Source organism: Thunnus maccoyii, chromosome 9, assembly GCF_910596095.1.
Source record: "Thunnus maccoyii chromosome 9, fThuMac1.1, whole genome shotgun sequence".
Taxonomy (NCBI): Eukaryota; Metazoa; Chordata; class Actinopteri; order Scombriformes; family Scombridae; genus Thunnus; species Thunnus maccoyii.
Window position 1 is genome coordinate 951,919 of NC_056541.1, and position 12,107 is coordinate 964,025.

The 12,107-nt window shown below is 52.1% G+C and overlaps 12 non-coding genes across 12 annotated transcripts; all 12 read right to left on the minus strand.

The window, feature by feature from the left end:
- Nucleotides 1-906: 906 nt before the first annotated feature.
- Nucleotides 907-988, minus strand: trnas-gcu. The gene has a single exon. It is a non-coding gene; the product is annotated as a tRNA-Ser (tRNA).
- Nucleotides 989-1,476: 488 nt separating this feature from the next.
- On the minus strand, nucleotides 1,477-1,549 carry trnaa-agc. The gene has a single exon. It is a non-coding gene; the product is annotated as a tRNA-Ala (tRNA).
- Nucleotides 1,550-2,726: 1,177 nt separating this feature from the next.
- Nucleotides 2,727-2,808, minus strand: trnas-gcu. Its single transcript has one exon. It is a non-coding gene; the product is annotated as a tRNA-Ser (tRNA).
- A 488-nt stretch (nucleotides 2,809-3,296) lies between these two features.
- On the minus strand, nucleotides 3,297-3,369 carry trnaa-agc. The gene has a single exon. It is a non-coding gene; the product is annotated as a tRNA-Ala (tRNA).
- A 1,177-nt stretch (nucleotides 3,370-4,546) lies between these two features.
- trnas-gcu lies at nucleotides 4,547-4,628 on the minus strand. The gene has a single exon. It is a non-coding gene; the product is annotated as a tRNA-Ser (tRNA).
- A 488-nt stretch (nucleotides 4,629-5,116) lies between these two features.
- trnaa-agc lies at nucleotides 5,117-5,189 on the minus strand. The gene has a single exon. It is a non-coding gene; the product is annotated as a tRNA-Ala (tRNA).
- Nucleotides 5,190-6,348: 1,159 nt separating this feature from the next.
- On the minus strand, nucleotides 6,349-6,430 carry trnas-gcu. Its single transcript has one exon. It is a non-coding gene; the product is annotated as a tRNA-Ser (tRNA).
- Nucleotides 6,431-6,918: 488 nt separating this feature from the next.
- Nucleotides 6,919-6,991, minus strand: trnaa-agc. The gene has a single exon. It is a non-coding gene; the product is annotated as a tRNA-Ala (tRNA).
- Nucleotides 6,992-8,160: 1,169 nt separating this feature from the next.
- Nucleotides 8,161-8,242, minus strand: trnas-gcu. The gene has a single exon. It is a non-coding gene; the product is annotated as a tRNA-Ser (tRNA).
- Nucleotides 8,243-9,990: 1,748 nt separating this feature from the next.
- On the minus strand, nucleotides 9,991-10,072 carry trnas-gcu. Its single transcript has one exon. It is a non-coding gene; the product is annotated as a tRNA-Ser (tRNA).
- A 488-nt stretch (nucleotides 10,073-10,560) lies between these two features.
- Nucleotides 10,561-10,633, minus strand: trnaa-agc. Its single transcript has one exon. It is a non-coding gene; the product is annotated as a tRNA-Ala (tRNA).
- Nucleotides 10,634-11,802: 1,169 nt separating this feature from the next.
- On the minus strand, nucleotides 11,803-11,884 carry trnas-gcu. The gene has a single exon. It is a non-coding gene; the product is annotated as a tRNA-Ser (tRNA).
- Between the last annotated feature and the right edge of the window lie 223 nt (nucleotides 11,885-12,107).

A 12,107-nucleotide genomic window follows, 5' to 3' on the forward strand; every position in this document is an offset into this window, starting at 1 on the left:
CTCCACAGGGGAGGAAGGAAGGGAAGTGCAGCACGGAACTAGATAGCTTCCCTTTCTTGGTAGGGGAATTAGCTCAAATGGTAGAGCGCTCGCTTCGCATGTGAGAGGTAGCGGGATCGACGCCCGCATTCTCCAAAAGGCTTTTAGGCATTTCTTCTACTTACGTAGGGAAAGTCTAGCTAACGTGGAGAAGCGGTTTTGCATCTGAACGTGGGTAAGACAGTCGTAATCAGAAAGGGTGGATGAGGCATCCAAAGGGCACAAAGTCCCGAGTGGAAGAGGGAGAGAGAGCGGGAGAAGGAAAGAGGTCCCGGGAGACCCGACTGTCCATCGCAGAGAGGCCTGGCTGCAGGGGCTGTTAGGTGGAGCCGAAAACTTGGTGGCGTAGTGACATTCACGGGGCTGGTTGGTGAGCTGCTGTAGCTGGCCAGCTAAGCGCTAACTCGCTAGCCGGCTGGGCCACCGCTAGTCATTCACAGCAGCTCCCAGAGTTTCTCTCTGTTTTCTCTCCGCTGTTCCGTTTCCTCGTCTTGACATTTATACACGGCTCATTCAAAGAGGTAGCAGTATCGTGGCCTCCTCTCATAACTGAGTGCAAAGCAGCTCTCTGTTGTGCAGCAGCTTTGATTTGAAACGCCAGCGGTGCAAGGCATCCAACAGGCTAGGATAGCTGCCTCCGTTTTGGACTCTCTGTTCCCCCCGCCCCCCACCCAAGTATCATAGGGAGCTCTTGCAAGAGGGCTTGCGATTGGTCGCTGGTGTGCGGATTGATTTCCCCTCCTTGACCGGACCCTGTGATTAGATGAGTTGAATTCACTGCCTTAAATGCTGCCGCATGGAGGCCTTAGTCATGGAGCCGGTTAGCTCCACGACATGTAAACGCAGCAGACTAAAGTCAAGCTGACTCGACGAGGATGGGATTCGAACCCACGCGTGCAGAGCACAATGGATTAGCAGTCCATCGCCTTAACCACTCGGCCACCTCGTCTGTTGACGGGGTTTCAATGTCCATACAGCCGTGGCGTTGTATGGACAATCTGTGAAACGCATTGACGTCGGCTAACGTGGCGGTCGTGAGAGCGGTCAGAGTCACGGGACTGAAGGTGTGAATAGTTGAGGAGCCTTTTGGGAAGGATTGAATCATAGCTGACAGTCTAACAGCCCGTTCACACATGCAGACTCCAACACTGGAGACACAACAGGACGCCTTTCAGTATGACGTGGACTCTCAAAAACTGCCACTGCTGCTCAAAGGGAAGTTGAGAAAAATTCAACTTTATGCAGAAGTTAAGACTGGAGGAGGAGGTTGAAAGAAATGATGCGCGGGAAGAAAGGACATGCCAGCAGAGTGCTGACCTTACATGTAAGAGGACTCTCTCTATCTCACCTCTGAATTAACCGCACAGATGGGGTTGTTTGCTGTAGTGCACGAGAAAGTCCCAGGCACCATTACGCGGAGACAGCGGGAAAGGCTTGTGGAGAATGCGGGCGTCGATCCCGCTACCTCTCGCATGCTAAGCGAGCGCTCTACCATTTGAGCTAATTCCCCTGTCGTCTAAAAAGCACTCTCTTCACTTTTAATCACTCCCCCCTGCAGTGGTGAAATGTGGCTTTTCTTGTTAACTTGTAGTCGTGTAAAGACAGAAGATTGAATTGAACATGAGCTGACGAGGATGGCGTTGGAACAGAGGCGTGAAGAGCGCAATTGATTGGGAGGTCTTCACACAGACCTGGAAGGTCTGGAGGGTTTCATGGGTGTCTTTCCTAAGTGGAGACACCAAATAAAGATAGATTTTTTTCCCCCTCCAGTATCACGAATCCTCCACAGGGGAGGAAGGAAGGGAAGTGCAGCACGGAACTAGATAGCTTCCCTTTCTTGGTAGGGGAATTAGCTCAAATGGTAGAGCGCTCGCTTCGCATGTGAGAGGTAGCGGGATCGACGCCCGCATTCTCCAAAAGGCTTTTAGGCATTTCTTCTACTTACGTAGGGAAAGTCTAGCTAACGTGGAGAAGCGGTTTTGCATCTGAACGTGGGTAAGACAGTCGTAATCAGAAAGGGTGGATGAGGCATCCAAAGGGCACAAAGTCCCGAGTGGAAGAGGGAGAGAGAGCGGGAGAAGGAAAGAGGTCCCGGGAGACCCGACTGTCCATCGCAGAGAGGCCTGGCTGCAGGGGCTGTTAGGTGGAGCCGAAAACTTGGTGGCGTAGTGACATTCACGGGGCTGGTTGGTGAGCTGCTGTAGCTGGCCAGCTAAGCGCTAACTCGCTAGCCGGCTGGGCCACCGCTAGTCATTCACAGCAGCTCCCAGAGTTTCTCTCTGTTTTCTCTCCGCTGTTCCGTTTCCTCGTCTTGACATTTATACACGGCTCATTCAAAGAGGTAGCAGTATCGTGGCCTCCTCTCATAACTGAGTGCAAAGCAGCTCTCTGTTGTGCAGCAGCTTTGATTTGAAACGCCAGCGGTGCAAGGCATCCAACAGGCTAGGATAGCTGCCTCCGTTTTGGACTCTCTGTTCCCCCCGCCCCCCACCCAAGTATCATAGGGAGCGCTTGCAAGAGGGCTTGCGATTGGTCGCTGGTGTGCGGATTGATTTCCCCTCCTTGACCGGACCCTGTGATTAGATGAGTTGAATTCACTGCCTTAAATGCTGCCGCATGGAGGCCTTAGTCATGGAGCCGGTTAGCTCCACGACATGTAAACGCAGCAGACTAAAGTCAAGCTGACTCGACGAGGATGGGATTCGAACCCACGCGTGCAGAGCACAATGGATTAGCAGTCCATCGCCTTAACCACTCGGCCACCTCGTCTGTTGACGGGGTTTCAATTTCCATACAGCCGTGGCGTTGTATGGACAATCTGTGAAACGCATTGACGTCGGGTAACGTGGCGGTCGTGAGAGCGGTCAGAGTCACGGGACTGAAGGTGTGAATAGTTGAGGAGCCTTTTGGGAAGTATTGAATCATAGCTGACAGTCTAACAGCCCGTTCACACATGCAGACTCCAACACTGGAGACACAACAGGACGCCTTTCAGTATGACGTGGACTCTCAAAAACTGCCACTGCTGCTCAAAGGGAAGTTGAGAAAAATTCAACTTTATGCAGAAGTTAAGACTGGAGGAGGAGGTTGAAAGAAATGATGCGCGGGAAGAAAGGACATGCCAGCAGAGTGCTGACCTTACATGTAAGAGGACTCTCTCTATCTCACCTCTGAATTAACCGCACAGATGGGGTTGTTTGCTGTAGTGCACGAGAAAGTCCCAGGCACCATTACGCGGAGACAGCGGGAAAGGCTTGTGGAGAATGCGGGCGTCGATCCCGCTACCTCTCGCATGCTAAGCGAGCGCTCTACCATTTGAGCTAATTCCCCTGTCGTCTAAAAAGCACTCTCTTCACTTTTAATCACTCCCCCCTGCAGTGGTGAAATGTGGCTTTTCTTGTTAACTTGTAGTCGTGTAAAGACAGAAGATTGAATTGAACATGAGCTGACGAGGATGGCGTTGGAACAGAGGCGTGAAGAGCGCAATTGATTGGGAGGTCTTCACACAGACCTGGAAGGTCTGGAGGGTTTCATGGGTGTCTTTCCTAAGTGGAGACACCAAATAAAGATAGGTTTTTTTCCCCCTCCAGTATCACGAATCCTCCACAGGGGAGGAAGGAAGGGAAGTGCAGCACGGAACTAGATAGCTTCCCTTTCTTGGTAGGGGAATTAGCTCAAATGGTAGAGCGCTCGCTTCGCATGTGAGAGGTAGCGGGATCGACGCCCGCATTCTCCAAAAGGCTTTTAGGCATTTCTTCTACTTACGTAGGGAAAGTCTAGCTAACGTGGAGAAGCGGTTTTGCATCTGAACGTGGGTAAGACAGTCGTAATCAGAAAGGGTGGATGAGGCATCCAAAGGGCACAAAGTCCCGAGTGGAAGAGGGAGAGAGAGCGGGAGAAGGAAAGAGGTCCCGGGAGACCCGACTGTCCATCGCAGAGAGGCCTGGCTGCAGGGGCTGTTAGGTGGAGCCGAAAACTTGGTGGCGTAGTGACATTCACGGGGCTGGTTGGTGAGCTGCTGTAGCTGGCCAGCTAAGCGCTAACTCGCTAGCCGGCTGGGCCACCGCTAGTCATTCACAGCAGCTCCCAGAGTTTCTCTCTGTTTTCTCTCCGCTGTTCCGTTTCCTCGTCTTGACATTTATACACGGCTCATTCAAAGAGGTAGCAGTATCGTGGCCTCCTCTCATAACTGAGTGCAAAGCAGCTCTCTGTTGTGCAGCAGCTTTGATTTGAAACGCCAGCGGTGCAAGGCATCCAACAGGCTAGGATAGCTGCCTCCGTTTTGGACTCTCTGTTCCCCCCGCCCCCCACCCAAGTATCATAGGGAGCGCTTGCAAGAGGGCTTGCGATTGGTCGCTGGTGTGCGGATTGATTTCCCCTCCTTGACCGGACCCTGTGATTAGATGAGTTGAATTCACTGCCTTAAATGCTGCCGCATGGAGGCCTTAGTCATGGAGCCGGTTAGCTCCACGACATGTAAACGCAGCAGACTAAAGTCAAGCTGACTCGACGAGGATGGGATTCGAACCCACGCGTGCAGAGCACAATGGATTAGCAGTCCATCGCCTTAACCACTCGGCCACCTCGTCTGTTGACGGGGTTTCAATTTCCATACAGCCGTGGCGTTGTATGGACAATCTGTGAAACGCATTGACGTCGGGTAACGTGGCGGTCGTGAGAGCGGTCAGAGTCACGGGACTGAAGGTGTGAATAGTTGAGGAGCCTTTTGGGAAGTATTGAATCATAGCTGACAGTCTAACAGCCCGTTCACACATGCAGACTCCAACACTGGAGACACAACAGGACGCCTTTCAGTATGACGTGGACTCTCAAAAACTGCCACTGCTGCTCAAAGGGAAGTTGAGAAAAATTCAACTTTATGCAGAAGTTAAGACTGGAGGAGGAGGTTGAAAGAAATGATGCGCGGGAAGAAAGGACATGCCAGCAGAGTGCTGACCTTACATGTAAGAGGACTCTCTCTATCTCACCTCTGAATTAACCGCACAGATGGGGTTGTTTGCTGTAGTGCACGAGAAAGTCCCAGGCACCATTACGCGGAGACAGCGGGAAAGGCTTGTGGAGAATGCGGGCGTCGATCCCGCTACCTCTCGCATGCTAAGCGAGCGCTCTACCATTTGAGCTAATTCCCCTGTCGTCTAAAAAGCACTCTCTTCACTTTTAATCACTCCCCCCTGCAGTGGTGAAATGTGGCTTTTCTTGTTAACTTGTAGTCGTGTAAAGACAGAAGATTGAATTGAACATGAGCTGACGAGGATGGCGTTGGAACAGAGGCGTGAAGAGCGCAATTGATTGGGAGGTCTTCACACAGACCTGGAAGGTCTGGAGGGTTTCATGGGTGTCTTTCCTAAGTGGAGACACCAAATAAAGATAGGTTTTTTTCCCCCTCCAGTATCACGAATCCTCCACAGGGGAGGAAGGAAGGGAAGTGCAGCACGGAACTAGATAGCTTCCCTTTCTTGGTAGGGGAATTAGCTCAAATGGTAGAGCGCTCGCTTCGCATGTGAGAGGTAGCGGGATCGACGCCCGCATTCTCCAAAAGGCTTTTAGGCATTTCTTCTACTTACGTAGGGAAAGTCTAGCTAACGTGGAGAAGCGGTTTTGCATCTGAACGTGGGTAAGACAGTCGTAATCAGAAAGGGTGGATGAGGCATCCAAAGGGCACAAAGTCCCGAGTGGAAGAGGGAGAGAGAGCGGGAGAAGGAAAGAGGTCCCGGGAGACCCGACTGTCCATCGCAGAGAGGCCTGGCTGCAGGGGCTGTTAGGTGGAGCCGAAAACTTGGTGGCGTAGTGACATTCACGGGGCTGGTTGGTGAGCTGCTGTAGCTGGCCAGCTAAGCGCTAACTCGCTAGCCGGCTGGGCCACCGCTAGTCATTCACAGCAGCTCCCAGAGTTTCTCTCTGTTTTCTCTCCGCTGTTCCGTTTCCTCGTCTTGACATTTATACACGGCTCATTCAAAGAGGTAGCAGTATCGTGGCCTCCTCTCATAACTGAGTGCAAAGCAGCTCTGATTTGAAACGCCAGCGGTGCAAGGCATCCAACAGGCTAGGATAGCTGCCTCCGTTTTGGACTCTCTGTTCCCCCCGCCCCCCACCCAAGTATCATAGGGAGCGCTTGCAAGAGGGCTTGCGATTGGTCGCTGGTGTGCGGATTGATTTCCCCTCCTTGACCGGACCCTGTGATTAGATGAGTTGAATTCACTGCCTTAAATGCTGCCGCATGGAGGCCTTAGTCATGGAGCCGGTTAGCTCCACGACATGTAAACGCAGCAGACTAAAGTCAAGCTGACTCGACGAGGATGGGATTCGAACCCACGCGTGCAGAGCACAATGGATTAGCAGTCCATCGCCTTAACCACTCGGCCACCTCGTCTGTTGACGGGGTTTCAATGTCCATACAGCCGTGGCGTTGTATGGACAATCTGTGAAACGCATTGACGTCGGGTAACGTGGCGGTCGTGAGAGCGGTCAGAGTCACGGGACTGAAGGTGTGAATAGTTGAGGAGCCTTTTGGGAAGGATTGAATCATAGCTGACAGTCTAACAGCCCGTTCACACATGCAGACTCCAACACTGGAGACACAACAGGACGCCTTTCAGTATGACGTGGACTCTCAAAAACTGCCACTGCTGCTCAAAGGGAAGTTGAGAAAAATTCAACTTTATGCAGAAGTTAAGACTGGAGGAGGAGGTTGAAAGAAATGATGCGCGGGAAGAAAGGACATGCCAGCAGAGTGCTGACCTTACATGTAAGAGGACTCTCTCTATCTCACCTCTGAATTAACCGCACAGATGGGGTTGTTTGCTGTAGTGCACGAGAAAGTCCCAGGCACCATTACGCGGAGACAGCGGGAAAGGCTTGTGGAGAATGCGGGCGTCGATCCCGCTACCTCTCGCATGCTAAGCGAGCGCTCTACCATTTGAGCTAATTCCCCTGTCGTCTAAAAAGCACTCTCTTCACTTTTAATCACTCCCCCCTGCAGTGGTGAAATGTGGCTTTTCTTGTTAACTTGTAGTCGTGTAAAGACAGAAGATTGAATTGAACATGAGCTGACGAGGATGGCGTTGGAACAGAGGCGTGAAGAGCGCAATTGATTGGGAGGTCTTCACACAGACCTGGAAGGTCTGGAGGGTTTCATGGGTGTCTTTCCTAAGTGGAGACACCAAATAAAGATAGGTTTTTTTCCCCCTCCAGTATCACGAATCCTCCACAGGGGAGGAAGGAAGGGAAGTGCAGCACGGAACTAGATAGCTTCCCTTTCTTGGTAGGGGAATTAGCTCAAATGGTAGAGCGCTCGCTTCGCATGTGAGAGGTAGCGGGATCGACGCCCGCATTCTCCAAAAGGCTTTTAGGCATTTCTTCTACTTACGTAGGGAAAGTCTAGCTAACGTGGAGAAGCGGTTTTGCATCTGAACGTGGGTAAGACAGTCGTAATCAGAAAGGTCTGGATGAGGCATCCATAGGACCCAAAGGACACAAAGTCCCGAGTGGAAGAGGGAGAGAGAGCGGGAGAAGGAAAGAGGTCCCGGGAGACCCGACTGTCCATCGCAGAGAGGCCTGGCTGCAGGGGCTGTTAGGTGGAGCCGAAAACTTGGTGGCGTAGTGACATTCACGGGGCTGGTTGGTGAGCTGCTGTAGCTGGCCAGCTAAGCGCTAACTCGCTAGCCGGCTGGGCCACCGCTAGTCATTCACAGCAGCTCCCAGAGTTTCTCTCTGTTTTCTCTCCGCTGTTCCGTTTCCTCGTCTTGACATTTATACACGGCTCATTCAAAGAGGTAGCAGTATCGTGGCCTCCTCTCATAACTGAGTGCAAAGCAGCTCTGATTTGAAACGCCAGCGGTGCAAGGCATCCAACAGGCTAGGATAGCTGCCTCCGTTTTGGACTCTCTGTTCCCCCCGCCCCCCACCCAAGTATCATAGGGAGCGCTTGCAAGAGGGCTTGCGATTGGTCGCTGGTGTGCGGATTGATTTCCCCTCCTTGACCGGACCCTGTGATTAGATGAGTTGAATTCACTGCCTTCAATGCTGCAGCATGGAGGCCTTAGTCATGGAGCCGGTTAGCTCCACGACATGTAAACGCAGCAGACTAAAGTCAAGCTGACTCGACGAGGATGGGATTCGAACCCACGCGTGCAGAGCACAATGGATTAGCAGTCCATCGCCTTAACCACTCGGCCACCTCGTCTGTTGACGGGGTTTCAATGTCCATACAGCCGTGGCGTTGTATGTACAATCTGTGAAACGCATTGACGTCGGGTAACGTGGCGGACGTGAGAGCGGTCAGAGTCACGGGACTGAAGGTGTGAATAGTTGAGGAGCCTTTTGGGAAGGATTGAATCATAGCTGACAGTCTAACAGCCCGTTCACACATGCAGACTCCAACACTGGAGACACAACAGGACGCCTTTCAGTATGACGTGGACTCTCAAAAACTGCCACTGCTGCTCAAAGGGAAGTTGAGAAAAATTCAACTTTATGCAGAAGTTAAGACTGGAGGAGGAGGTTGAAAGAAATGATGCGCGGGAAAAAAAGACATGCCAGCAGAGTGCTGACCTTACATGTAAGAGGACTCTCTCTATCTCACCTCTGAATTAACCGCACAGATGGGGTTGTTTGCTGTAGTGCACGAGAAAGTCCCAGGCACCATTACGCGGAGACAGCGGGAAAGGCTTGTGGAGAATGCGGGCGTCGATCCTGCTACCTCTCGCATGCTAAGCGAGCGCTCTACCATTTGAGCTAATTCCCCTGCCGTCTAAAAAGCACTCTCTTCACTTTTAATCACTCCCCCCTGCAGTGGTGAAATGTGGCTTTTCTTGTTAACTTGTAGTCGTGTAAAGACAGAAGATTGAATTGAACATGAGCTGACGAGGATGGCGTTGGAACAGAGGCGTGAAGAGCGCAATTGATTGGGAGGTCTTCACACAGACCTGGAAGGTCTGGAGGGTTTCATGGGTGTCTTTCCTAAGTGGAGACACCAAATAAAGATAGGTTTTTTTCCCCCTCCAGTATCACGAATCCTCCACAGGGGAGGAAGGAAGGGAAGTGCAGCACGGAACTAGATAGCTTCCCTTTCTTGGTAGGGGAATTAGCTCAAATGGTAGAGCGCTCGCTTCGCATGTGAGAGGTAGCGGGATCGACGCCCGCATTCTCCAAAAGGCTTTTAGGCATTTCTTCTACTTACGTAGGGAAAGTCTAGCTAACGTGGAGAAGCGGTTTTGCATCTGAACGTGGGTAAGACAGTCGTAATCAGAAAGGTCTGGATGAGGCATCCATAGGACCCAAAGGACACAAAGTCCCGAGTGGAAGAGGGAGAGAGAGCGGGAGAAGGAAAGAGGTCCCGGGAGACCCGACTGTCCATCGCAGAGAGGCCTGGCTGCAGGGGCTGTTAGGTGGAGCCGAAAACTTGGTGGCGTAGTGACATTCACGGGGCTGGTTGGTGAGCTGCTGTAGCTGGCCAGCTAAGCGCTAACTCGCTAGCCGGCTGGGCCACCGCTAGTCATTCACAGCAGCTCCCAGAGTTTCTCTCTGTTTTCTCTCCGCTGTTCCGTTTCCTCGTCTTGACATTTATACACGGCTCATTCAAAGAGGTAGCAGTATCGTGGCCTCCTCTCATAACTGAGTGCAAAGCAGCTCTCTGTTGTGCAGCAGCTTTGATTTGAAACGCCAGCGGTGCAAGGCATCCAACAGGCTAGGATAGCTGCCTCCGTTTTGGACTCTCTGTTCCCCCCGCCCCCCACCCAAGTATCATAGGGAGCGCTTGCAAGAGGGCTTGCGATTGGTCGCTGGTGTGCGGATTGATTTCCCCTCCTTGACCGGACCCTGTGATTAGATGAGTTGAATTCACTGCCTTAAATGCTGCCGCATGGAGGCCTTAGTCATGGAGCCGGTTAGCTCCACGACATGTAAACGCAGCAGACTAAAGTCAAGCTGACTCGACGAGGATGGGATTCGAACCCACGCGTGCAGAGCACAATGGATTAGCAGTCCATCGCCTTAACCACTCGGCCACCTCGTCTGTTGACGGGGTTTCAATGTCCATACAGCCGTGGCGTTGTATGGACAATCTGTGAAACGCATTGACGTCGGGTAACGTGGCGGTCGTGAGAGCGGTCAGAGTCACGGGACTGAAGGTGTGAATAGTTGAGGAGCCTTTTGGGAAGGATTGAATCATAGCTGACAGTCTAACAGCCCGTTCACACATGCAGACTCCAACACTGGAGACACAACAGGACGCCTTTCAGTATGACGTGGACTCTCAAAAACTGCCACTGCTGCTCAAAGGGAAGTTGAGAAAAATTCAACTTTATGCAGAAGTTAAGACTGGAGGAGGAGGTTGAAAGAAATGATGCGCGGGAAGAAAGGACATGCCAGCAGAGTGCTGACCTTACATGTAAGAGGACTCTCTCTATCTCACCTCTGAATTAACCGCACAGATGGGGTTGTTTGCTGTAGTGCACGAGAAAGTCCCAGGCACCATTACGCGGAGACAGCGGGAAAGGCTTGTGGAGAATGCGGGCGTCGATCCCGCTACCTCTCGCATGCTAAGCGAGCGCTCTACCATTTGAGCTAATTCCCCTGTCGTCTAAAAAGCACTCTCTTCACTTTTAATCACTCCCCCCTGCAGTGGTGAAATGTGGCTTTTCTTGTTAACTTGTAGTCGTGTAAAGACAGAAGATTGAATTGAACATGAGCTGACGAGGATGGCGTTGGAACAGAGGCGTGAAGAGCGCAATTGATTGGGAGGTCTTCACACAGACCTGGAAGGTCTGGAGGGTTTCATGGGTGTCTTTCCTAAGTGGAGACACCAAATAAAGATAGGTTTTTTTCCCCCTCCAGTATCACGAATCCTCCACAGGGGAGGAAGGAAGGGAAGTGCAGCACGGAACTAGATAGCTTCCCTTTCTTGGTAGGGGAATTAGCTCAAATGGTAGAGCGCTCGCTTCGCATGTGAGAGGTAGCGGGATCGACGCCCGCATTCTCCAAAAGGCTTTTAGGCATTTCTTCTACTTACGTAGGGAAAGTCTAGCTAACGTGGAGAAGCGGTTTTGCATCTGAACGTGGGTAAGACAGTCGTAATCAGAAAGGTCTGGATGAGGCATCCATAGGACCCAAAGGACACAAAGTCCCGAGTGGAAGAGGGAGAGAGAGCGGGAGAAGGAAAGAGGTCCCGGGAGACCCGACTGTCCATCGCAGAGAGGCCTGGCTGCAGGGGCTGTTAGGTGGAGCCGAAAACTTGGTGGCGTAGTGACATTCACGGGGCTGGTTGGTGAGCTGCTGTAGCTGGCCAGCTAAGCGCTAACTCGCTAGCCGGCTGGGCCACCGCTAGTCATTCACAGCAGCTCCCAGAGTTTCTCTCTGTTTTCTCTCCGCTGTTCCGTTTCCTCGTCTTGACATTTGTACACGGCTCATTCAAAGAGGTAGCAGTATCGTGGCCTCCTCTCATAACTGAGTGCAAAGCAGCTCTGATTTGAAACGCCAGCGGTGCAAGGCATCCAACAGGCTAGGATAGCTGCCTCCGTTTTGGACTCTCTGTTCCCCCCGCCCCCCACCCAAGTATCATAGGGAGCGCTTGCAAGAGGGCTTGCGATTGGTCGCTGGTGTGCGGATTGATTTCCCCTCCTTGACCGGACCCTGTGATTAGATGAGTTGAATTCACTGCCTTAAATGCTGCCGCATGGAGGCCTTAGTCATGGAGCCGGTTAGCTCCACGACATGTAAACGCAGCAGACTAAAGTCAAGCTGACTCGACGAGGATGGGATTCGAACCCACGCGTGCAGAGCACAATGGATTAGCAGTCCATCGCCTTAACCACTCGGCCACCTCGTCTGTTGACGGGGTTTCAATGTCCATACAGCCGTGGCGTTGTATGGACAATCTGTGAAACGCATTGACGTCGGCTAACGTGGCGGTCGTGAGAGCGGTCAGAGTCACGGGACTGAAGGTGTGAATAGTTGAGGAGCCTTTTGGGAAGGATTGAATCATAGCTGACAGTCTAACAGCCCGTTCACACATGCAGACTCCAACACTGGAGACACAACAGGACGCCTTT